The sequence below is a fragment of the Sorex fumeus genome, unplaced genomic scaffold (genome assembly GCF_029834395.1).
Source record: "Sorex fumeus unplaced genomic scaffold, SorFum_2.1 ptg000075l, whole genome shotgun sequence".
NCBI classification, from domain to species: domain Eukaryota; kingdom Metazoa; phylum Chordata; class Mammalia; order Eulipotyphla; family Soricidae; genus Sorex; species Sorex fumeus.
Window position 1 is genome coordinate 10,460,844 of NW_026606132.1, and position 27,998 is coordinate 10,488,841.

The following is a 27,998-nucleotide window of genomic DNA, read 5'->3' on the forward strand; positions in this document are numbered from 1 at the left end:
ACCTTAGCATCACTGGATGTGATGTGACCTCAACAAAACAAAAATAAATAAATTAAACTCTAAAATATTAATATTTTCAAAGAATTTAACAATATTCTAATGAAACAAGTATTATGTGCATATGCATACCCATTTGACAGCTGGAGAAAGAAAATCAGAGGGATAAAGTCCATTATTCAAGATTAATTAATCAGTTGGTCATGAGGAAAGCTCTCCCTGTTCCCTAGTCCAGCTCCTTATGCATTATAGTATGCTGTCTTGAATTTTGTCACCAGTATTGTTATTCTTATTGGTATTAGTTTTCAGTACTCTTACCTGGGGATACATGAGATTAAATTGTAGTAGTGTCCAACTCGACCTGGGTCTTTCAGAGACCTTATAGAGTATCAACATTGGTTGATGATACCTATGTCATATTCTGTGGCTTTTAAAATATCACTTTAATCCTTCAAATCTTCCCTAAGTTTCCCTTCTTGGATTGTATTATAACAAGCATCCCAAGTAACCAAACCTATTGGGTTTTCAATAAAAGCAGTTGATCTTGGTTTGGCTCAGTTTCATACTTTAATAGTTTATCCTTTTGGCTCCACTGTTATACACCTACCTTAATAAAAATAAGTAATCAGTTATTCCAGTAATGTCAATATAAAAGGACACAAATTTTGAATAGGATCTAGTTCACTAAAAAATTATTATTGGGGCTGGAGCAATAGCACAGTGGGTAGGGCATTTGCATTGCACACAGCTGACCCAGATTCAATCCCTGGCATCCCACGTCTCCAAAGCACTGCTAGGAGTAATTTGTGAGCAGAACCAGAAATAAACCCTGAGCATTTCTGGGTGTATCCCCAAAAACAGAACAAAAGAAAAGAAATTGGTATCAAATAATTGAAATTAAAATATGTGAAGGAGTAACAATTTACAGATTACCAGACAATTGAGAGGAACCCTGGTTCTTCCAGAGTTCTTTGAAAGGCTTTTGTTTCCCAGTTAGAAATGAAGTAACTTGCCTTTATATTATTAAGAAATGATTACCATCGTATTCTTTACAGTTTGAATGAATTCTAAAGGAGCAGCAATCACCTTTATTAAACAAGTGTGGGACAGCTTTCAGGAGCCCGGCAATTGCAATGTGGTGTTTTAATCAATTACATTGAAATAGAAGCAGCTGCAGAGGCACTGTTACCATAGAAACACAATAAGCATAGCTTATAAAAGTGGACAACAGGACCTAAGCACTCCACACACTTCTACGTGAAGATGGTTCAAAACATAATTATGCCAACTTAGGCTGTACACAAATACCCATTTTAATACTCGGAGCACAATCCTTGAGATCTTCACTAAGATTCCATTCTGGGATTTTATTATAACAAGCATACCAAGTAAAGTAAACAAACGAGTTCAAAACAACAAAAAGGGGCTTAGTTGTCCTCAATTCAATACTTTTAACTGTTTATTCTTTCTGCTCTATTGTTATTCTCTTAAAATAAGCAAGCTCTCAAGACCATTTCTCAAGACCTGGAGTCCTGCAATAATCCCTCAGGTGGTTCTCCCCAAATTTTGGGCCACACACGGCTGGAGCGATAGCACAGCGGGTAGGGCGTTCGCCTTACACGCGGCCAACATGGCCGACCCGAGTTCGATTCCTCCGCCCCTCTCGGAGAGCCCGGCAAGCTACCGAGAGTATTCGATATGCCAGACACAGTAACAACAAGGTCTCCAATGGAGACGTTACTGGGCCCGCTCGAGCAAATCGACGATCAACGGGAGGGCCTTTACCTTTACCTTTGCCTTTACACAAATCTTATTTTACAAGTAATTCTAAAGGAATTTTTCTAAAATTCAACTGTGTGAGCATACTACCATCCTATGAAACCCTTTCTACTAGTTCTCCATAACCACAACTGTGCTTACAAGGATGTATTCTGGGTTCCACTGTCAAATAAATTTGAGAAGTGCTTCTTAAAATTTCTCTTCTTCTGAGCTTTCCCCTTCATTGTGGTCACTGAAAGCTCTGAGTACTATAGGAAATATGTTTCATTTGTGTAAACTCATTTTTTCCATACTTATTTGACTGCATAACCCTTTGCCACTACACTTTTATCAAAATATTCAAAGCACTAGTATGCCATCTTATCAAGCTTTTCCATAATAAAATTGTTCCACTTTCCAGAAAATGGTAGGGAAAGATGTCAGTAGCTGATTTACTCCAGAGTCCCAGGTTAATTTTTAGTGACATTCTACCTAGAGAACCCTAATTTTTAGATCAATTATTTTAATATTTTGTTAGTAAACTCTACAGAGAAGTTTCACATTCAAAATTGAGTGCAAGCACTGTTCACAATAGCCAAAATCTGGAAACAACCCAAGTACATCTACACACTGGAATACTATGCAGCCGTCAGGAGAGATGAAGTTGTGAAACTTGCTTATAAGTGGATAGACATGGAGAGTATCATGCTAAGTGAAATGAGTCAGAAAGAGATGGACAGACATAGAAGGCATAGAAGGACTGCACTCATTTGTGGAATATAAAACAATATAACATGAGGCTAACACCTAAGGATAGTAGGTACATGGGACAGGAAGATTGCTTGATAGCTGGAAGCCTGCCTCATGAGCAAAGGGGAGAAGGCAGCTGGAATAGAGAAGGGATCACTAAGAAAATGATGGCTTGAGGAACTGGTAGGGATGGGAGATGTGCGCTGACAGTAATAATGGATCAAACATGATAAACTCACAGTATCTGCATTGCAAACCATAATGCCCAAAAGTAGTGAGAGAGTATGGGAAATATTGTCTGCCATGGAGTCAGGGGGAGGGTGGAAAAGGGGGGGGTACACCGGGGATATTGGTGGTGGGGAATGTGCACTGGTGGAGGAATGGGTGTTTGATCATTGTGTGATTGTAACCCAAGCATGAAAGCTTGTAACTATCTCACGGTGATTCAATAAAAATGTTTTAAAATTGAGTGCAAAATATAGACAGTTTCCACATACCTCTGCCAAGCACATACAGAACCTCTCTCAACATCTTCTTGCAATACTGTGACTCATTTGCTACAATTTAGAAACCTATTGTGACACAGTAATGTCACCCGAAAGTCCCAGTTGATACCTTACACTTTCACTCTAAATTAAAGTTCTGTCTCAATTTCTAATATCTTTTAAGATTCCTTTTTATTTAATATAGGGGAACCAAATAAACTATTTTTAAGAATCAGGTTTTTAAGACTCAATAAAAGTCTATTTATAAAGAATATCACTATAGCATGACCTTGGTAACACATCAACATTTTAGGAAAACAGTTATTTTCATTAGGAACATTTCCCACAGAGTTGAAAGCGCTAATACTTTACTGCTATCAAAAGCATGGCACCAAGGAGCAGTACATTAACAGATGAAATGTGTGCTGAATTTATAAGACTATAGATGTACCAATTGGGAAAGAAATAATGGAATCTACTGTAGCTGCATTGTTGTGCATGCCAAAATCATATGCTGAAGCTCTAATTAATGCCCATGTGACTATAAAGAACAGAAGCTACTTAAACTGGCAGTTAAGGTTAAATAAGTTAGTAAGGATGGAACACTGATCCAGTATAACTGGTTCCCTTATAATGAAAAGAAGAGGCACTAGTGCTAGAGAAGGTGGCTTTATCAGAGAGGAAGAGATTCCTTATCAAAACCCTACCATGTAGATAACAAGATCTCAAAACTCCAATCTCCAGAACTGTGAGAAATAAATTCCTGTTATTCAAAGCCATGCAGTCTATGAGATATTGGTTTTTTATTTTTGGTTTTTTGGTTTGTTGGTTTTGTTTCTTGAGGGTAGCAGTTGACGGTGATGAGGGTTTGCTTTGAATTCTGGGATCTCTCCTGGCAGGGCTAAGGGGGCCGTATGTGGTGCTAGAGATAGAACCCTCGATGATATTTTGCTATGGCAATCCAAGGAGACTAACATTGCATCCAGGTAGAGAAAAGAGCCTATGAGATGGCAAAGTATCATAGAAAGAGTGTTCAAAGAGTAAAAGCAATTTAGACCAGATTATAACGTCTCTCTTGCAAAGGTTTTTCAATAAACACAAGTCCTACGGAATTCAGACTGCATGTTTATTCCAGCAATAGTTATATGTTTAGGATAATTTTACAAGAAGAAAATAAACCCATCCAAAATAGGACTGAATCCAGTGGAAGATTCTGGAACTGTTAAGATTGCTAAAGGATGGTATTAGTTTCAGATGTGGTATCTTCAGGGTCCACATATTCTATAAACAGAATTATAATAGCTTCTTCACCCTTCTCCCCACATCCAGTCTTGTCCCTTCGCACCTCTGACAACCCATTTTTTTCAAGACCAGCCTGAGACTGAGATCAATGGTTCTCAAAATTTATTATTCATCAGAATTGCCTAGAGGGCTTGTTAAAACACAGATCACTGGGCCCACTTCCAGAAGCTATGAGTCAGCTGGTCTGGGGTGAGTTCAGGCCTGATAATTTGCACTTCTAACAGCTCACAAATGATGTTTTTGCTTCCAGATATTGAACCATCCTTTAAGGAACACTGATAGACAATTCTGACCAGCAAAAAAAAAATAACCCTCAATACATCCATATTGCCTCAGGATAAATTCTGGCTAAGATGATTCTAGATGAGCTGGACCTTGTTCTTTCTTCTGCCTCATACCATATTCCTTTACTTATTGTTTTTGGGGATGACGTTTTTGGCTCTGCACTCAGAAGTGACCCCTGGCAGTACTCAGGTAGTCATAGGTGGTCTTGGGAGCTGGTGTCTTCCACAGGTAATGCAAGCCTGTACTATCTCTCCTGTCCCTTTTTTAAAAAAAATATTTATAAGAGAAACACCATGAGGTACAGTTGTAAACTTACAAATTGTGTGCTTGGATTTCAATTATACAATGATCAAATACCCATCCCTCCACCAGTGCTCATTTTCCACCACCACGGGTCCCAGTATCCCTCCCACCCCCCATCACTCCATCCCCCCATCCAACCCTGCCTCTGTGGCAGGGCATTCCCTATTGTTCTCTCTCTCCTTTTGGGTGTTGTGGTTTGCAAAAGAGGCATTGAGTGGCAATAATGTTTGGTCTATAGTCTACTTTCAGCATGCTTCTCCATTCCTGGGAGGATCCTCCCAACACCATTTATTTGGTGCTCCCTTCTCTATCTGAGCTCCCTTTTCCCCTAGCATGTGTGGCTGGCCTCCAAGCCATGAAGCAAACCTCCTGGTACACCTACACAGTGGAGTACTGTGTAGCTGTTAGAAAAGATGAAGTTATGAAATTTACATACAAGTGGTACTACATGAAAAGTATCATGTTAAGTGAAATGAGTCAGAAAAAGAGGGATAGACATAGAAAGATTGCATTGATCTGGTGAACATAAAGTAACAAAATAGGAGATTCGCCTGTCCCTTTTTTTAAAAAAATTATTTTCTTTGTATTTTGGGTCACACCCAGCGATGCACAGGGGTTACTCCTGGCTCATGAACTCAGGAATTACTCTTAGTGGTTCTCGGGAGACCATATGGGATGCTGGGAATCAAACCCAGGTTGGCTGTGTGCAAGGCAAATGCCCTACTCACTTTGCTATTGCTCCAGACCCCCTTGTTTTTTAATGCTTGCTGTTCCTTGATACATTTCCATGAATTAGCCTATAAATCTTCCATATGTGTGGTATCTTTTCTACATCCAACTATTTCCTATTTTTCTTTAAAAACTCAGCATATTTATATGAAGTCTACCTGATCTGCATGAATATTGCTCTCAACAATCAATCTTAAGGTAATACTCTTTACCTGATACTTTTTACCTGTGCTGCTAAATAATCTTGTTCTGCTTTTACACATTTGTTTTCTATTTTTTAACATAGCCGGCATGAAGGACAGGATCATGTACTTCATTGAAATGTTTTCTTACTGTTTCCTAAGAATATTTTCCTCAAAAGATAAAGTTCTTTAAAGTAGGACAAAGGAAAAATTAGTGCATGGTCTCTGGCTTTGGTTAAGGTTAGTGATCAAATTTATCTCAGAAATCTGTGTAGTAGTTACTATTAGAACACCCATTATACAGATAGAAAACTTTGGGAAGCTCAGTAGTATCCCAACAGTCACAAAACCAGTGAGTTATGAGTCATAACTGGAACCCACATATGCTTGACTTCAGAGACTGTTCTTTTAACCATTATATATACTGCTCAAATGACTGGCTGTACAGAAACTAGACATCCTGTGAGCTTCATCTACACCCACACGTGTGGAAAATAGCAAGTACTGCGCCAGAAGCCATATATGAAACATTGCTTTGCTGTTAATTGGCCCTTGCAACAGGTCTGAAAAAATGTTCCTTTCTACCATTCTTTAATGTAGTGTTTGGAAAATTCATAAGACTCCAGGTAAAAGTATAGGAGACTCAGTTCACCCCTACCGGACATCAAAATCCAAGACACACAATACACACACAGTGGAAATATGGCCCTTACAGTTTCTCTTGATCAGAATTTGAAACTGACAGAGAATTTTAGGTAATCATTTTAAGTTTCACTCTTGCATTCAGACAAACCCAGTATCTGGATGTGGTGCTGGTTATATTTTGTAACCACTAAATCTATAAAGATGGACACACATTTAATCAATCAGCTCTATCTAGACTAGGAAAGTCACATCTGTGACCTATTATATAAATAAGAATATTTCAGCTATGTCTTTTGACAATTCCTGCACATGAATGAACATTTTAGCACATTCATTTTTGAATGAAACTTTTAGAAAAATTTTACCCTCGTTTAAATTTCTAAATTTAGGGTATCATTGGTTTACAAGAGTATAAAGGTTTTAAGGGAATTTTATTATATCATATTCCTCCTTATCTCTCCACCATATCCTTCACCACTGTCCACCATACCTTCCCCTTGCACTCAGTCCCTCTGTTTTGGTAACTCAGTTATGTTGTTAGTCTCTTCGGTTTCATTGGATGCTGTTTACTCCCGTGATTTGTTTCTTTATGCACTACATATGAATGACATTATCTAGTATTTTATTTCTCCTACTTATTTGTTTATAATTACACTGCAAATTCCAACCAAATTATAACAAAATCAATGTTTCATCTTTTATCATATCTTAATAGTACTTCACTGTATAGATATACCCCAATTAGAAAATAACTCCTACAGATAGTGTTAAGAACTGGCAGTGCAAGTCTAAGAGCAAAAACCGAGGAGTTCATCAGCTGTTATTATTGAAACATGAGACATTCAGTGAGCACTATTTGAGAAACATATCAAATTTCCTTATACCAACATCCCATTGTAATTCAGCCATGTTTTGCAGTCACATTAAAGATAGTTATGGACTAGAGACAGGAAGTTCAACTGTTTAGTATTCCTAACTCTGTTTTTCAATAATTCCCCTAAATAGTCATTAGCATAATCAATTATAGGAATGATAAAAAGCAATTATGAAATATAATATTTCTTGGTATAGCAATTTCTTATACCATAGTGACTCTGATTGGGAGTCCTCTAAGTGGCATCAGTCTGTGACAGTTATTCATTTGAGCAGTAGAAAAAGGTAAAATGTGTACACACAAATATATACTGTTAATATCATTTTACAAAAGCATGCTATTAAATATCTGTTATAAGGGATATTTATATTTAGTATATTGAGAAAGAAACTGGAGTAAGTAGAATTGTGTAGAAGGAGAAGGTCAACAATAATGCCAGTTCAGCACAGTCTCAGCTCCCACTCTGAGGAGCTATGGAGTAAACATTGTATCTTAATTTGGGCTAGAACATTCAGGATTGAATATTTCCATCTTGTTCAGTCACAAAATGCACGTCCAAAGAACTTAATCATTATACACAAGATGGTTAAATTCTAGCAGACTCAGAAAGAGCTGCCAGTTGGAGGTATTATGCCTACTTCACTCCAAAAATCTGCGCAGGAAGTATTTGCTTGAAGGAGGATATAGTTCGAAAATCTCATCCCTATAATATACCCCTATGCCATTGTAACCCACTTCATATGAGTGAGTGTGAGATATTCTAACCACTTTTTCCTTGAATAGGTAATCAGGAAACAGAAGTTAGTAGAGCCAAGTACATCTTCCATTGCAGCTAGTCCAGAGTTACAATTGATAGTCAATTTCTTTTCTCCAATACACAGAATTAATCCTCTCAGTTTCAGCTAACAAACCTGCTGATCTTTATGTGGCTTCATTTATGATACAACACTGAGCCTAATTCTTGAATAATCTAAGTCTCCTGGCACCATATCATTCTCGGTTGAGGATGCTGCATTTGTCCTATGATAGAGTGAGAAAGCGGATGACTATTAAGAGATCTCCAAATTGATCACCTGTGTTTCTATGTAGTCACCTTGTTACCATTATGTATCAAGAGCCCCAATGACTTATGCCAAGATAGTGAACCTATTTCTCTGTGTGTGTACAATCCAAGGAAACAGGGGACCTTAAATATTCCACCAGTTGCTGCAGCTTATAATGCAATGTAATTTCTGATTTGTTCTCTGAGAAAATGGTAATTCAAATGGTAACAAGGACCTCTATTGTAACTTTTGTATTCACAGTCCTAGTGAGAGAAAACAGAAAATATTCTATTAGGTGATAGGGAATAATAGTGAGTGGAATTACTACGTTTTAATTTTCATTATCTCCCCAAAAATGTATTCATCTTGTTGAGTCACAGCACCATATGTTCACACACTACATCCTAGAAAAGGAAATCTAATATTTTCAGAGGACTACCTTCAGGGTGACACTTCAGTTGTGCCTTTAGCAGGTCTACTGATTTTCTATCTGGCTGGGATTTTTTGTGTGATATGTTATGTGAAATAATCAGTAGAACTCATAGTTTAGGGCCTACTTCTATATGTTTTACCCTATAATGTGAGCTATGTTTCTAATGATAGATCATATGAGATCCCATTTTAATGGATCTCTCTATGAACCTACTGAGGATGACGTTGGCTGGGGTCCTGAAGACATGAAATCTAAACTCACACCTGCGCTATGTATCTATTTTTGAGAACAAATCAATGCTCCTTCCCAATGGAAGAATGGAAGGTGAACTGTTTTTCATATCAATGGCCCATTAATATTCACAAGGACTGGTTCCAGTTCAAGAACTTAGTTTTTGTGTTCCTGGACAGTTTGATATTTGAAGTTAGGTAAAATTAGTCATCCCATGGATATACATCCCATGCTTTTATAGGTTGGAGAAGTATGGCAAGATATAAAATATTTTGTTCTCAGAAATTATTGGCTTACCAGCCATATTCCTTTCCTTGTGGAGGGACAAATGAATCATCTGTATTTTCCTTCGATGAGAATGTGCCCACATGATGACAAATGAATCCCTAAAATCTGGACTGATCTGGAAGAATCCTTAAACTTTTAGCATAGATATCTCACCTTTTAGAGTAGACTGCAGTATCTTAACAAGGTCCCATAGATGCTAAACATACATTGCTGCTATGACCAAATTTTCATGAAGTAATTAATTTAAAGTATCGATGCAGGAGATCCATATTAAACAGATCTCCTGACATTACTGTATGTCAAAGAGCCATAGATTTTAATAACCCAAGTTAGAAAATGGAAATACTTATAGATTTTTAATCCTAATGAATAAAACTTTTGGATTCTCTTTGGGATAGAAAAGAATTTTCTGGATATGTGTCCACATGTCATGTACCTGGGGTAACAGTAATCTCTAATAAGTATATACAACACAGTGGCTAGGATTTAACCTATCACATGCTTGAGTTTATGGTAGTCAATATTCATCATCCAAGATCTTCATCTTTTCTGCAGGGAACATACTGGTAAATTGAATTGAAATATGATTGGAACAACATCATCCCCCTTAATATCTGCAAAAATGTATCTAATTTCTGCCACTCTTATGGTTCAATGCTGTTTTTTTATTACAGGGATCTCTTAATCTATAGGCCAAATGATCCCTGTGTACAGTTATCCTAATTTACAGATATTTCTCCAGATATACTTTCTTTGTTGTTATTTTGGAGGCCACACTCAGCAGTGTTCAGGACTCATACCTGGCTCTGCGCTTAGATATCAATCTTGGCAGGATCTGGGCACTATATGGAGTGCCAGAGATCAAACTCGGTTTGGCCATATATAAGGTAAGCACCTTCCTCACTGTATTATAGCTCCAGATCCCCCAATTATACATTTGGGATGAGGAAAATGACCACTGTGTGGGCTTCTGAACCAAGGAGATGAGCAGAAGGTCAAATCTTGGCCAGTACTTTGCTTATCATCTGGTGTCTAATATGCTTCCAAGCTAACAACAGAGTCAGGACTTTTAGTACCTCTCAGGGTCCAGAACTTGATCCCATAGCTACTCCAAGATTCGAGAGACACTGGAAATATGAATATATTAATATTATGAATAACATAAAATTGTCAACCCCCCAAAAATTTCTCTGTAACTAAGGAACAAGTGGAAAATGGATGGTTGAGTAGTTACACAACTGTCGGCAAAAGCCATAATTAATGGGTCCAAGAATTTTAGTATTTTATATTCCACATTCCTTTTTCACTTTAGCTTTACATAGTTGGCATAAAAGAATGGCAATATTCAGTGAAATTCTATGCATGGTAATGTTTACAGAATACTGGTTTCTCCTAGCATTGGTGTTTCCATTACTTAGGAAAAAACGTGTCCCCTGAATCTGAACAATATCTATTTTTATGGGGCCAAAGTGATAGTACAGTAGGTGTCTCATTTACCTTGCATCTGGCTGTCTCAAGTTTCATCCCCAGCACCCCATATAGACCCCCGAGCCCACCAGGAGTAATCCCTGAGCACAGAGTCAGAAGTAAGCACTGAGCATTGCCTGATGTGGCCCAAAACACAAGAACAATATATGTTTCAGCTTTACAACTTTACAGAATCACATTTTCTCTAAATGATTATAAATTGCTAAAAACAATTTTGTGTTTTGTGCTCTCTAAGAGGGCTAAAGGTGGAACAGCTGTTCATTAGCTGAGGATTATGCTCTTCCTGCTTTTTGGTGATAAAATCACCTCTTACGAAGTGAAGATTATAATAACTGGGAATTGGACCATAATTAATTTAGTATCCTTATTTAGAAACATTTAATTTTTCAGATATATGTAAGATTTTAATTTAACCCTTAACCAGTACAGAATTATGATCTATATGTTAACTAATTTGACTTGCTTTCATATAATGCAAAAACATATAAGTCCAGATATTTAAGTGAACTTACTTTTAGTTTAACTGTATGTTTTAAATCATTTGAAATCCACAGAATAAATAGTTTCCTCTTATATCAGTTTACTTATGCCAAGTTCCCTAATGGACATGGGGTTTTCACTCTACTTTTTGAGCTTACCTATCATTTTACCAACTTTTTCCCACTGGAAAGAAATCTCTTCTTTTTCTAAGTACTCTGCCTATTTCTCCCAATTGTGGTCACTTAGACCCACTGATTTTTCCTCGTGCTCTATGAAAGGAGATCTCAGATATCCTGATACTTTTACAACTGATGGATTATTTGATATATTATATAAAGGGAGGTTTCCAATTCTGACAGATAAAAAGGGAAAAGTGTGAAAAAGTCATTATCTCTGTCTGTCTTTCTGGTAGAATGCCTACAAAACAATAAGATAATTTACATATCCAAAATCAAACTCCGCTGAGCCTGCTCATTTTGCATACTCAGCTATAGAATTCTTATTATATCTTAACATTGAGTTGCATTAGAAGAAAACAACTTTTATTATTCTTGTACAGATATGTTTTGTACAACAAAATGTTGGAGGTAGAAACAAATGCAAAACTATGCATTTCATCATGCCTATATCACTCTGTCTAAAATTAATGTTTGATATTTGATAGGTACAATAAACTCCAGATATAATATAGGTAAAATATAGTAGCATGTACTACACAGTCATCTCATACATCTTAATTCCACTTTAAAGTTACAAAATAACTGCTTTCATCCATTACATCATTCAACTTTTCATGGAATCTTATGATTGTCTCTGAACATTGTTATCATTAACACTGATTAAACATGTTCAAGATCCCTCTCCTTGATATATGGAAAGATCACACCATCCTTAACTCAAAGTTAGATGTAGTTATGTAATGTGTTTCGGCAAATGAAATATGCATACACACGTTATTTCCAAGTATTTGCTTTAGCAGTCTGTCTATGCTTCCAAACACTCTTTTCCCTCTGTCATGCAATCTATCTCATCTCTAACTCTATATTTATCTCTCTCTAAACCTATCTCTATATCTGTTACATATAATTCCAGATCTCTGTCTCTATCCTAGTTATCTCTATATAAATTGCACTTTTGCTCTCACTTTAATCTATTTTTTAAATTTTTTAAAATATTTTATTAGAGAACTGTGATTTACAAAGTTATTGATAGTTTTAGGCATATAATATTTCTTTTTAATTTATTTTTAACATTTTATTGAATCACCGTGAGATAGTCACAAGCTTTCATGTTTGGGTTACAATCACACAATGATCAAACACCCATCCCTCCACCAGTGCACATTCCCACCACCAATATCCCCAGTATATCCCCCTTTTCCCACCCTCCCCCTCCCTCCATGGCAGACATAATTCCCCATACTCTCTCTCTGCTTTTGGGCATTATGGTTTGCAATACAGGCACAGAAAGGCCTTCATCTTTGGTCCTTTATCTACTTTCTGCACACATCTCCCATCCCAGCCGATTCCACCAGCCATCATTTTCTTAGTCTCACTCCAACCTTGCTATACACAGGCACACACAATTCTTCTTTCTACAACTGTGCTTCATTTCTTCATGTGTATATGTCCATTTGCATATGGCTCAGTATGCTTACTTCCAACATATGGAAGCTGGAGCCACAAGTCTACATGATCAAATACTCGAAAAGATAAATGGATTACTTTAGCTTGAATGTGAATTTCATGTACAAATTATTCAACACGTCTGGAGGCACAAAACCATTTGGAAAGCAAGTTTTCCCCCTCCCACTACTATGCTACAGATAAGGTAGATTCTCTAATGGAACAAGCAGAGTGAAACAATGGGCATTTCTAACACAGCTGTTGATGCTAGTAGGTTTAAGAATAAGAAATAGAACTTAAGAGAATTGACTTCAGACTGGAGGGATAGTACAGAGGTTAGACATTTTCTTTGCAACACAACACTGATTTGATCCCAAATACCATATATAGTCCCACAAACTTCACCAAGGAGGGATCCCTGAGCACATATCAAGGAGAAAACCCTGAGCACAGCTGGAAGTAGCTCAACCATGCAGCCCTCTACACAAAAAAATAGTTCTAATTTCTACATGAGAATTTAAATTTAGTTATCATAGTTTACAATACTATTGAAGGCATTTTTGACAATTACAGATCTAAACTTGAAGATTTTCTTCAGCCACACTACCTACTACACCTCCAAACTCTTGCATTTAGAAGAAATAATTGGTCCTACCTGAGCTTGAAGAATAATACCTTTTAAATAACAGGTGACTCCTATACTTTAAGAAGTGGGCATATACTTTAGCACTGTAGCACTGTCCTCCCGTTGTTCATCGATTTGCTCTAGCAGGCACCAGTAACGTCTCACAACAAATTGTGAGTCTTGTTGTTACTCTTTTGCGCATATTGACTATGTCATGGGTAGCTTGCCAGGCTTTGCTGTGTAGGCGAGATACTCTCGGTAGCTTGCTGGGCTCTCCGAGAGGGGTGGAGGAATCGAACCCGGGTCGGCCATGTCAGCCATGTGCAAGGCAAATGGCTGTGCTATCACTCCAGTCTGTCAGACACCGTTCATTTTCCCGATTCATTTTCCATTTTAGCAGGAACTTAGACAGGATTACTATACTTGACTAAGTTTTAATATAGATTTTTGTTTCAGTCATGGAAGGACGCAGAAAATATTCTCCCTATTTAGCCATTTTACTCCCACTCTTTACAATAACAATTCACTTTTTATTAGGAAATTTTAAAAATCCTTTGTTTTTCATGCAGCTATAGAATATTTTAAATGATGTATTCTTCTGTTCTTTTAAATTTTCCATATGGAATTATCTATTTTTGTCCTAAATATATCTCAAAATAATTCTTATCATTGATTCTCTTTTCTTGCTTTCATAATTATGTGTTTTCTATCCAAATAAATATTGCTCCAATGTATATATTCTCTAACTTACCATTAACTATTTAACTGTTATTTCTTTAAAATTTTCTAACAACACAAGAAACAGTTCACCATGATGTTTTTACCACAAATAAATAAAAAAATTAATGACTCCTATGCTGTTTCTTTTACCATATTCACAATTTTACAAGTTAAGTATGCAAAGTTCTATCTCCTCTAAAAGATTTTTCTTTGATTTGGGTAACTTTTCACATATCAAATGGATAGTGCTAATTTGATAATGGCTCAATAAATAGAAATCACTTAAGGTTAGTTCATCCAGAGGAAAATGATTCTATCCTCCGTTAATAAGAGATTTCTCTTCTTTTGTTCGATCCCACCTTACCTTATATTATTTCTGCTCCTGACTATCATGGAAAATATTTCTATCATATGTTCTTCTTAGCAACCAATATTTGTGCTATGTTTCTTAAATCCAAAGTTTAAAGGTACTCACATATATAATTAAACTGCCTAGGGGGCAGTACTGGGATGCCGGGATGTACTCCCAAGAGAATTAACCTGGGCAAGTAAGGTGGGCCTGATAGTTCACCCCTTGGGCCTAGTGTTTTAATGCTGCTCAGGCGAGGTTATTCTGAAGACAACCAGTATCACATTGGTAGTGTTTGAGTGACAATGTTGTACTGGGGATTGAGTTCATGGGCTCACTATTGCAAAGCATGCAATCTATCTCTGAGCTCGTCCTGATCTTGGCTTGCTTATTAAGGCAAAAATGATGCAGTAGAGAAAAAGTTCAGCAGGGAATAAATATTAATTCTAGTTCTATATGTGTTCTTTCATAATACCATTTGACCTTCCACAAGCCATGCAAAATTTGTGCTTCTATTTCCTCATCTGAAAAGGGTATTAGGATGGTCTTCAACCCATTTTTCAGGCTCACTGAAAGAACAAAACATTTCGATGTGGAAATTCTTTTATAAAACAAGATAATATGTACACATGCTGTATTATTAATATTTTCTGCAGAATTCTCTCTTAACAAACCATATCATACTCATATCATATCATATAATAACAAACCATATCATACTCAAAGAGAAAAAACATAACAATAATTTTAACTAAATAAACAATCCCTGATTTAGCAGTATCTAAGTCCTAGAGATTTATACTTGTAGTTTGCCAGTTATCCCAACTTTTGCTGTCAATATAAAAACTTTTGGAGTTTTAGTTTATTTATATTGGTATATTTATATTTTTTTTGTTTTTCCACCACATCTACCTAAGGGCTTACTTCTGGCTCTGTCCTCAGGGATCACTCCTGATGGAGTTTGGCGGACCATATGCTGTGACAGGGATTATTCTGAGTTGTCTGCATACAAGACAAAATCCTTACTCACTGTACTATCTCTCTGACCCCAACAACTGGAATTTTTAACAAGTTGTCAGCTCACAAATGGAAGGAGGAAAATAATTTAAATAATCACTTTGAAGGACCCAAAGACAAATGCATAATGAGACCTTGCAGTTGATGTCTAAGTTCTAAATTTTACACGCCTCCTCACATCTTTCACTGTAAGAAATCCTACCAATTATAGACTCCTTTGTGATAATGTGCAACTTCTTTAACAATGTAAAAACTTTCTCATAGCCCTGCACTGAAAATAATGGAGAGATTGTTTGAGATGAAGAAAGAAATAATTTTTTGTCCTGCAATAATTTGAGAGAGTTCCAACCTGGGTGATTTCTCTGGTGGAGTAATAGAGGAACATGAAAGAATTAGACCCCAAACTTAAAAAAAATGATAAGAAATACGGTGAGATACCTGTAACTGTGACCTGTATTTACTGAAATAAAAGACATAAGTATAGCTTTGCAACTCAATGTAGAGAAAACACACAGTCCCTCCACTTACTGCTTCAGTCTTTTCTTTCTCTTCACCCTTCTCCTCTTCTTCTTTCCCTTTCAGTGTCTTTCTCTTTTCCTTAGTCTTCTACCAATACATAATTTGTACGTAAGGGCTACAAAGTTTCCATGATTTCTAATACCAGGAAGTTTCCTCGGCACACTATATATGCCAGAAACAGAGTCCTCAGGATCCAGAAAGCAGACCAGGGTTATGACAGAATTCCATTTCTCATTGTAGTTTGTTCTACATACTGTTTTTAATATCAATTCATCAAGGATGATTGTTTTCTACTTCTTAAATCAAGTGTTTTTCAACTTATTTTTCACCTATTGACCAGAAACTGTGTTCAAAATCAATCTTAAATTAATCTGCTTTCCTATTACTCCCTGGATGTCTATTTAGGACAATGGAAATAGAAGGAAAGAACTGGATTATGACAATGTTTTCATGTAGATGATTTAACCAAAAAAATGACCCAATTTTCCCCTAGAAATTGTTATTTTTATGATGGACAAATAAGAAGCTATTCCCTCTAACAAACATTCTTGAGAATCTGCCATACACCAAACTTCAGCAAATGACAATGCCATTGTCAATATCTCAAGAAACTTGCTGTTGGTAGGCATGTAGGCAGTGCTGGAACAAAGACTCAGAGGGTCTCCGATGTATTTTACAAATTTTCTTTATTTTGAAGAGGATAAAAAACAAAAATAAACAAACAACAACTACAACAACAAAAAGTCAGTGATGATCCCTCTGCTCTTCTCAGTTTTTTGCTGAGCTCCTTAGATGGAAAAACAAGGCGAGGAAAAGAGGAAGGTGGAGCAGTTGATGGAACCCCGGTGACCAGAAGCCTCTACAAGCACAGCTCGTGTATGCGGGAACTAGGACTTTTCCTCAAATCTGCCGGGACTACAGCTCCCAGGTTACCTCTGATTCTGGAAGTCACGCCCACAGCCCGCCCCCCAGCGCCATCTTTACAGCATACAGCCGAAGAGAAGGGCCACATAGAGGGCGGGATCCACAGCTCCCGGAGGAAAAAAAAAAGAAAAACAGGTTCCAAAAAGAGCCGAGATCATCGGGAAGTCCCAGATGGGGTAGGTACCGCATCCCGCCTCCCCCAGATGGAACCCTGGTGACCAGAAAAGCCTCTACAAGCACAGCTCGAGTATGCGGGAACTAGGACTTTTCCTCAAAACCGCGTGGCCACTTACGTGGCCGGCAGACATCTCTCTATATACAAAGTGATCAATGGGAAGTAAACCACCCAACGTTTCTCCCTGAAAATCAGAGTTAAGTTTGGAGCACGGCCACAGCCCCAGAAACACAAGGACTTAATGCAGAACCCAGCAGCTTGGAGCAGAAAAGTGAAAGGACTATGCGTTAATCCAGGCCATCATGTCTGCCCGGAGGGGAGAGGGTGTTGCGCCATTCGCCCTTTCCTCCCTGGAAAGAAAGATGGCGGCCGCATGGGAGCCTTGTGGGCAGCAGGTATGAGCCGGGGGCGTGGGGGCGACTAAAACCTCATGGGAAGGGGGGCGTTCCGGTCCGTCCTTCACGCCCTACCGAGGTCACCAGTTGCCCCCCACGAGCAGCTCTCCAGCACGGCTACGGCCCCGGAAGCACAAGGACTTAATGCAGAACCCAGCAGCTTGGAGCAGAAAAGTGAAAGGACTATGCGTTAATCCAGGCCATCATGTCTGCCCAGAGGGGAAAGGGTGTTGCCCCATTTGCCTTCTCCTCTCTGGAAAGAAAGATGGTGGCCGCATGGGAGCCTTGTGGACAGCAGGTTTGAGCCGGGGGTGTGGGGGCGACTAAAACCTCATGGGAAGGGGGGCGTTCCGGTCCGTCCTTCACACCCTACCGAGGTCACCAGTTGCCCCCCACGAGCAGCTCTCCAGCACAGCCACGGCCCCAGAAGCACAAGGACTTAATGCAGAACCCAGCAGCTTGGAGCAGAAAAGTGAAAGAACTATGCGTTAATCCAGGCCATCATGTCTGCCCGGAGGGGAGAGGGTGTTGCCCCATTCGCCCTTTCCTCCCTGGAAAGAAAGATGGCGGCCGCATGGGAGCCTTGTGGACAGCAGGTATGAGCTGGGGGGTGTGGGGGCGACTAAAACCTCATGGGAAGGGGGGCGTTTCAGTCCGCCCTTCACGCCCTACCGAGGTCACCAGTTGCCCCCCACAAGCGGCTCTCCAGCACGGCCACAACTCCAGAGCACAGAAACCAATTTCTTAACTATCTGACTTTCAGTAGAGATACTTCCAGGGTCAATAAGTAAAATAGCAGAAATCCAAAACCAACATTTAATTCTTGAACCCAGCTGTAGAAAGCAAATCACTTCACAATGCTTTTTCAGCATGTCTGATTTGGGGGGGGGGGTAAACTCTAAATAATAGTGGTGAATCTTTTATTGAAACAATGAATCTAATCAAAGCAGATAGAGTGTTAACTAGAATTCATCTGCCTCACAGGGACTGGGAAGGGTGGGGGGTGGGGTCTTATTGGGGTTCTTCATGGTAAAAAATAAGTATTGGTAAAGGGAAATGTGTTTGATATTTGCATGACTAAGACCTAAACCTGAAAGCTTTGTAACCTTTGCCACAGTGATTCAATAAATAAATAAATTTAAAAAAGAAGAAGAAACTTGCTGTTAATGGGAAATAAATCATCATATTGGAATACAATATCCTAAACACCATATTATGTACCACATTGTTGAAATGAACATACAAGATTTTGTGAAAGTTCAGGAAAGAGTTTTTGTATAACAAATTTTTAGATAGGTGTTTCCACCTATCTGTGTTTCCACAGATATAGGTGTTTCCACCTTCCTTGTGGAAGTCAGAAGAGTGATTCAGATGTAATAGAATGTTCAATTTTTGGCATATAGATAGTCTTGGCATATTTGAAAATGGTAAATAGAATGTTAAATTTAGCTAGAAGATTGATGAGGTGGAAAGGTTAGCAGGAGGCAAGTCTTGGCAAGGAGCTCCATGTTTGATTTACATTATACAATTTCTATTTATGTGTGCTAGAAATCCTGGGAGATTTGGAATTGAATGAGGTCAGTAAAAACTATCATTCTACCATACCTGCAATCATAACCAATGAGGGAGAAAATACAAGTCAGATTAATGAAGAAAAATATCAATTTTATGTTAAAGAGTGTGGCTATATGCCTATTCAAGTATACTTGTTAACAATACATCCTCAATTTAAATTTATTCCTGCAATCTCAGGCACTACTAGAAAGTTATGGACTTCTTCTGTAGCAAGTCAGGAAACCTTATAAAATTTTGAAGCAGAGAACATCTGCTTCATGATGGTAAATTCCCTGCTTACAAGGGAATCCGTTACTAAATGAAAAATCACCACCACAAGAACTACAACAAAAGCCTGCCTATATACACAAGAGTGAAATATAAAAATACAATCATGAAAGATCCAAGAACTTCCAAAAGAAAAATCGTGAAAATAGCAGTTTTATTATAAAGGAGCAGGAATAAAACTGGTGTCAGATTGTTTGCTATCAATTTGGGTTTCTATGTGTCTATTTCTAAACATGGAACATCCTCTCGCTGTACATAATGGACACTAACAATGACTCTCTCACCATGGAGCATTCTGATAAAATGTTCTTGGGCTATCTGTTGTTAACTAAACTCTACATTGGCTGATATTGTACAATGTTGTATTTGTGGATCTTACAAACAATTTCTTCAGGAAAACAATATGAGAGAATAATTGGGTCCTTATATGTTTGAAAATATCTTCACTTCATTTTGTCCACAATTGTTGTTGTAATTTGTGTACATAATTCTAATATTGTAAGATTATTTTCCCTTATAATCTTTAAAAGGTTGCATCATTACATCTTCTAGTTTCCAGTTTTCTCCCTATAAATTTCAAATATTTTCTTGATGAGCGGAGGAATCTATAGCACAGTGGTAGGGCGTTTGCCTTGAGCGCAGCCATCCCTGCTGAGCCGGGTTCGATTCCTCCACCCCTCTTGGAGAGCCCGGCAAGCTATTTGTGATGTATTCGATATGCCAAACACAGCAACAATGATATGCCAAACAAGTAACAGCAAGTCTCAACATGGAGACGTTCCTGGGTCCCCTCGAGCAAATTGATGAACAATGGGAAGACAGACAGACCGTTTTCTTGACATTCCAAACAGTGAAATAATAGAAAACAAGTCTCCTTGTTTCTCATTTCTCTTATATATTTGTTTATCTACTTGTTCTAAATTGTATGGAATCACAGCCTTTCCTCCTATTATTTCTCAAGAACTTTTAAGTTCTTTGATCAGTCTTGCTTTTTCTGGGTCTTCATTTCCATGCAGCAGGCTGTCTTTAAATATCAATATATTTTCCCCCTTCGTTTTGCAAGATCTAGTAATAAAGAAGGTTATAGAATCCTTGCATATGACAGAAACTTGGTCATGCACAGATTTTGCTTTAATGAGAGAAGACTTTTTCAGAAAGTCACTTACAGAAGTCGAATCATTCTAGAAATGTTCATTTCTACACTAGCGACAATATTCATCATTTAACTTCTTTAGGAAAAAGTCTATTATTTAGTTGCTTGTTTTATAATTATAGTTTTCACACAATAAATACTGGAGGTTATTGGGATAGTGATAGTACAGCAGTAATGCACTTTCTTTGCACACATCAGACCCGGGTTCAATGTTTGGCACTATAATGAGTACACTGAGGCCCAGAAGGAGTGATTCTTGAGTGAAGAGATAGGAGTTTGTCCTGAACACCTTCAGGTGTAATACATATACCCATATACTTGTGGTTATTAGTGGAGAATTAAGAGACACATGCATTGGACCCTTTAGATCACGCTGACAATATGCCTACCAGATCAGCCCTGCAAGATCAAGTAATTGTTTCTTACTTTGAAGTTTTTGCCAGTTAAGCGTTTATAGCTTCAATAAACAGAAAATACTGAACAGATTTCAGCAGATAGTATATTTTAAAGACTATAATAGTATAATAACTCTTTTGAAGAAAGAGAAATTGAGTCAATAAACAAACATGTGAACTCCCACTGTACTGAGAAGTAAATCAAGGAAGGTTACAGACAAACTTCCTGTCCTCCCAAAGCTCACAGTCTAGTTAGAAAGGCAGAAACAAAGAATTGCCCTCATTTAAGTATAACTAACTATACTTAGTCTTAATAGGTGCACCAGTTCCCATTATATGTCACTATTTATTCAAATATTCCCATATAATTGGGTAATTACATTGTTTCCAGCAATGCCAGTTGACGTTTTAAATAACAGTTAAAGTTTTCTGTGTTATTAGTCACTCCCAACATTTGTGGCTTAGACAGCAGTAATTTATTAATTCTTAGATTTTATGGGTTAGTTTGGAAGTGAGTCTTATCTGAGTCAGTTCAGTTCACCTTTACTGTGATTACTCTTACTTTTATGATATATGTCAAATTAACGAAGGTTTGGCCATCCTGCCTGGTTTCAGCTATATAATTTACAGTTGTTAAGATCTCATCCACTGTGGCAAGACTAGAACATTCATACTGGCCCTCATTATACAGAATTCTCACTCAGTTCAGTCAGATGATGGCATGGAACTTCCAGGAAAACAAGCAATTGAGTTTAATAAATACACAGACATTATTTAATCAGTCAAAAAATTCATATGACCAGTGATGATTATAGAGATAGAGAAGTAGAATGCACGTCTATATGATAAGAAGTTGACACCGATTACGATATACAATTCCAGGTTTCTATGCCATATAATATTCCATAAGAAACATTTATTAATCATTATATTTTTGTTTCTATAAGAGATTTACTGTAAAAATCATCAGGCTAAAGGAAATGTGAAGTTTTAAATGAGAATTACTAAATTGCTTCCAGAAACACTAACAATTTAAATATAAATATCAGTTTCACAGTGTTCTTTTAACTGCCTCCATTCAGGGAAAAATGTTAAAAGAATATTTAATTATTGCTTTAACTTATATTATCTTGGACACAAATATGGAGCAAACCTGAAAATATATTCAAATAGCTGCTGAAAGGTGACGTTTTAAGGTGATTGTGAACAGGGACAGAAGGATTTTTAAGCAACATACACATGAATCTGTTGATATTGCTGCTGTTCAGATAAAAGATGCACATAAGTACAACATTTGGACTTTGAAATATCATAGTAGAGGTACATATAAAGTGCATGTAATAGGGCTACTGATGAATTTTTGTCTAATGAAGATGATTGGAAATAATTTCTAGAGGTTATATACTAATTAATTTCATCTTAATAGTTATAATTTGTTTATCCAAGAAGGGCCAGAGAGATATTACATTGCACAGGACACTAATCTTGCATTCAGCCAACCTGAGTTTTATCCCTAGCACCCTATCTGGTCCCCTGAGCACAGAGCCAGAATTTAGTCCTGATCACCACTTTATGACCCAAAAGACAAGTTAATAGAGCCAAGAATGAAAAACATCTAATATATGCCAGGGTGTGTTAGATAAAATGTGTGTGCATATATTTCTAAGGATTCATTTATTACATTTATAATACTAGATGCTTAATGAAATTTCAGAGAAGCAAAGAGCTTAAAACCAAAGGGGCATCTAAGACATTAATGTCTGACCATCACGATCACGACCATCCTGTTATTCGCCGATTGCCTCGAGCAGGCCCCAGTAATGTCTCCTTCGTCCTAGCCCTGAGATTTTTTAAAAAGTGCCATATTCAAAACACATATATTTTACAAGCTTATAATGAGTCTGCTAACATATGGAATTTCTTCCTTTATATTTTAGCAGGGGTTGAATTATTTGACTACTCAAAATTCCTTATACATTAATATACCCACCAATTATTCAAATCTTAGCTTACACTTTACATGTTTTTTCTTTCTTTTTTGTTGAATCACCATGAGATACAGTTACAAAGCTTTCATATTTGAGCTTCAGTCTACAATGATAGAACACCCATCTCTCCACCAGTTCACATTTTCCACCACCAATGTCCCCAGTATCCACCCCCCGCCCATGCCACCCCTCCTTCTGTCTCTGTGGCAGATAATTTCCCTCTTACTTTTTCTCTCTTTTAGGGTTAACCTCTAGCAAGACTTACAAGGAAAGGAAGAGAGAAAACCCTGATGAACAGAATCAGGAATGAAAAGGGGCACATCACAACAGAGACTACTGAAATTCAAAGGATCATCAGAGATGACTCTGAGAATCTTTATGGAACAAAAAAAGAAAACTTTGATTATATGGATAAATTCCTGGATTTATGTAACCTGCCAAGGCTGAACCAAGATGGATTCACTTTACATGTTTAAAAGATACAACAAAATGATTCAATGTATAATCAACTAAAATTACTCAACATCTACAGTGATATTTTATTATGATATAGAAAATGAAAATAGTAGTGGCTTATCTTTGTTTCTTCAGGAAAGGAAATTAAGTAAACAAGTGTATTTTTAAAAAGATACAATGGGGTTGGAGAGAGATAGTACAGTGGGTAAGATGCTTGCCTTCAACATAGCCCACGTGCTTGCCTTCAACATGGCCCACATAGTTTCAATACCCAGCACCCTATATAGTAACCAGAGCACAGGAAGAAAAGAAAAAGAAAATAGAACAGAAGATGTGAGAGTGAGGGAGGAGATGGGAGGGAGAGGAGGGGAGGGGAGGGCAGGAGAAGGGGGAGGTGGAGAGAGAGAGGTCTACCCTGACTTCAGTACTCAGGGAAGCATGTGGTGCAGAGAATAAAACCCGGGCCTCTTATATGAAAAAAACATGCACTCTATTAATTTACCTATCTCTCCAACCCCTGTCTTTTTCTTTTCTTGAACAACCCAATCATAGAATTAAAATTAGTATCTAAAGTTAATATCTAGCATAGGATTTCCACTTGTGACATGGTTCACCTCAGAAATTTTCATGAGACCCTGGGTATAAACAGATGTATTAAGGCTTGGCTCTGCCCAATCCCAGTACCAGGAAACTGAGCCACAGAGCAGCAGCAGTGGTGAGGGCTTGACTTATTACTCAGGATCACTATCTTGCAGCCTAGGTGAGGATTCCGTATGCCCCACAAAGTGTGGGACCACTACTTGACGGGACATTATTCGCCTCTTCATAATCACACCCTGAGCATGCAAAGACATTCAAAATGTCATCACCTAGCCACACAAAAACCGTAAGAAACAACTCCAGACAGCAAACATCAAAATGGGAAAGCAACAGAGAGCCCACCCAGAAGCGTAAGTGAAGATGGTAGCTCAGAAGATTCAACCAATAAAAACACGCTATATACACTTTCTGATAAGGAATTTAGAGAGAGAGTGTTGAGGATTTTAAGGAGCTCAAAGAAACAATGGAATGGATAGCCAATAAAACACAAGGGGATATAAGCAGAAATGAGGAAACTAGAAATGACAGAATTGAAAATCTTGATAACAGTAACAGCTGCCAAGGACAGAATCGGTGAGCTCCAAGATAAGGTGCAGAAAACCTCCAGAGAAAAAGAGAAGATTTTTTAAAGTCTCAAAATAAACATATAGCTGACAAGAGAACTTTCTCAAGAGGAATAACATAAGAATTACCAGGATCCCAGGGTGTTGGGAAGGCAACCCTGATGAAGAAGCATCAGTCAAAGACAATTCTGAGAAGTTCCTATAGCGTAAGAGTACATGTACACAGACTCAAGAAATCTGACGAGTACCAGCTAAAATAAATCTAAATAAAAATACTCCAACAAGAGTACTATTGCGGCAACATGGGAAGATGCCATTGTTGACAACAATGACGAGGAATACGATTGACTGGTTCAGCACCTCCATGAATGTGCGAGGAACGCCAAGAGAGAGATAGCCACAAAAAATCGCCTATCTTCGAAAACTCTTGAGCTAATTCGCCAGCGTGGTTTGGCGCATGCCTCAGGCAACCGCAAGCTAATGTCCGAGCTCGCAAAGCAGTGCAGAGATGCGATCAAGGGAGACCTCAAAGAGAGAAGATCAAAAGTACTGGTAGATGCGGCAGAAGCCGGGAAAAGTATTCATAACGCCCGCCTGTCCTTCGCCAACTATAAGACCAAGATGACTGCCCTCCGACGTCCTGATGGATCCATCACATCCTCCAGAACGGCAATGGAGAAGATTATCCATGACTTCTACTCAAATCTCTTCGATAGCCATGTCCACTTGCCAACATACCAAATTCTACAGGATGGATATGTCGTTCCCAACGTTCTCCCTTCCGAAATCCGACACGCCATTTCATCGGTAAAGAAACAAACAGCACCCGGCCCAGACAAGGTCAGACCTGAACACCTGAAGAACCTGCCATCAGTACTCATCAATACACTGGCTCGGCTCTTCACTCACTACCTGTCTGAATGCAAGATTCCCTCCCAATGGAAAACCAGCAGGACCGTACTACTGTTCAAGAAGGGAGACATCCATGACATTGGCAACTATCGCCCGATCTGCCTATTGTCTGTCATCTACAAGTTGTTCACTCGAGTCATCCTGAATAGGATTGGCAGAACATTAGATGAAGGACAACCATGCGAGCAAGCAGGGTTCCCCAAAGGATTCAGCACCATCGACCATATCCACACGATAACCAAGCTCATTGAGGTTTCTCGGGAGTTCAAGATGCCGCTCTGTTTAACGTTCATTGATTTAAAGAAGGCCTTTGATTCTGCTGAGATGGAAGCGGTCATTGAAGCCCTAGCCAATCAGGGCATTCAAGCCCAATACATCAGGATCCTCCGTGAGCTGTATTGTGGATTCACTACCAGGATCTCACCATTCTACAAAGAAGTGATCGTTGATGTCAAGAGAGGGGTGCGGCAGGGTGATACCATTTCACCGAAACTCTTCAGTGCCATCCTCGAGAACATCATGCGACGACTGGAATGGGAAGGAATGGGAGTGAAGATAGATGGTCGGCAACTACACCACCTCCGCTTTGCTGATGACATTTTTTTAATAACACCAAACATCAGCCAAGCGGCACAAATGCTGGCCGACTTTGACCGTGAGTGTGGAAAGGTAGGACTACAGCTGAATCTTATGAAGACAATGTTTATGAGAAACAGCCTTGTTCCTGACGCCCCATTCGCTCTCAATGGAACGACTATCTCCGAATGCAACAGCTATGTGTACCTAGGTCGAGAGGTCAACATGACAAATGACCTGGCACCCGAGCTGCGCAGGAGGAAGAGAGCGGCTTGGAACGCCTTCAAGAACGTCGAAGAAATAGCTAAGAGAACGAAGAACCTCCGGCTCCGGGAACATCTCTTTGATTCCACTGTTCTTCCTGCATTAACATATGCCTCAGAGACCTGGGCCCTACGCAAACAAGATGAGAACGCTGTTCAGGTCTCCCAAAGAAGAATAGAAAGAGCTATGCTTGGAATATCACGTTTCACTCAAATGAGAGAGAGAATCCGGAGTTCTGACATCCGTCGACGATCAAGAATCAGGGACGCTGTCTCATATGCCAAGGTGTCGAAAATCAGATGGGCTGGTCACGTAATGAGATTTAAAGACGACCGCTGGACTAGAGCTGTTACCGACTGGATTCCACGGGATGTCAAAAGACCGCGCGGCCGCCCACCTTCCAGATGGTCAGACTTCTTCGTCAAGATCATGAACGATTGGTTTGAGGCCCTTCATGTTCCCGGAGCGAACAGATGCCATTGGGCTACACTAGCACGCGACAGGGACAAATGGAGACGTTACTGGCGCCCACTCGAGCAAATCGACGACTAACGGGAAGTTAAGTGATTAAGTGAAAAATACTCCAAGACATATTCTAACCAGGATGATGGAAACAATACAAGAGATAGAATACTTAAAGCAGTAAGATGAAAGAAGAAAATTATATACAAAGGAGCATCTTTAAGATTTACAGCGGATTTATCAAGTGAAACCCTCTCTCTATGCCTGGAGACAGTGGTGAGATACAGTGAAAAACCTCAATGAAATGAACGCGTCACCAAGAATACTTTACCCAGCCAGACTCTCATTCAGATTTAAAAGAACAAGGCACCACTTCATGGATAAACAACAAAGGAAATTCATAGGCTCAAAAGCATCTTTACAAGAACTTCAGGGGATACTGAAAGTAAAGCAATACATGTCCAACGAACATGATAAACTCCTGCGAAAATATGGAACAACACTCCACGAGAGTAGAAACACATTTGAATAGTCAGAGCAAACACATACTTATAGTCAAAGATGGAAGACAATTCTTCAAGCAAACAACCCTATCAAAAGAGTCCTGCTGGTCATACAAGTATCACATGTCACATCAGCTGAAAAAAGGAGGTCATTTCTGAATGATCAACAGATATGTCATTAGTAATAACTCACTCTCCTAAATATATGTGCACCTAATAAAGGGCCAGAAAAATACTTAAAACAACTCTAAACAGACTTGAAGAAAGACATTGATAGCAAGACAATAGTACTTGGAGACTTCAACACTGCTGTCGCCTTTTCTTGGATCAATAAGAGAGAGGTAGGAAGGGAAAGAAAGAGAGAGAAGAGAGAGAGAAGGAAAGTCTCAGGCTGGAGGAAAATGGAAACTGAGGACATTGGCAACAGGAAATGTACACTAGTATAGGGATGGGTGTTGGAATATCATATGACTGAAAATCATGAACAACTCTGTAACTGTGTATCTTAAGGTGAATCAGTAAAAATATTTAAAAAGGTGTACAAATTAAACATTTACTAATAATGAATAAATTTAAATTGATCCGTACATCAAGTTTATAGATCCACATAGGAGACCACTTTACAATTCTTAAGATTCTACTAGAAATTTCACTTTTTGGCA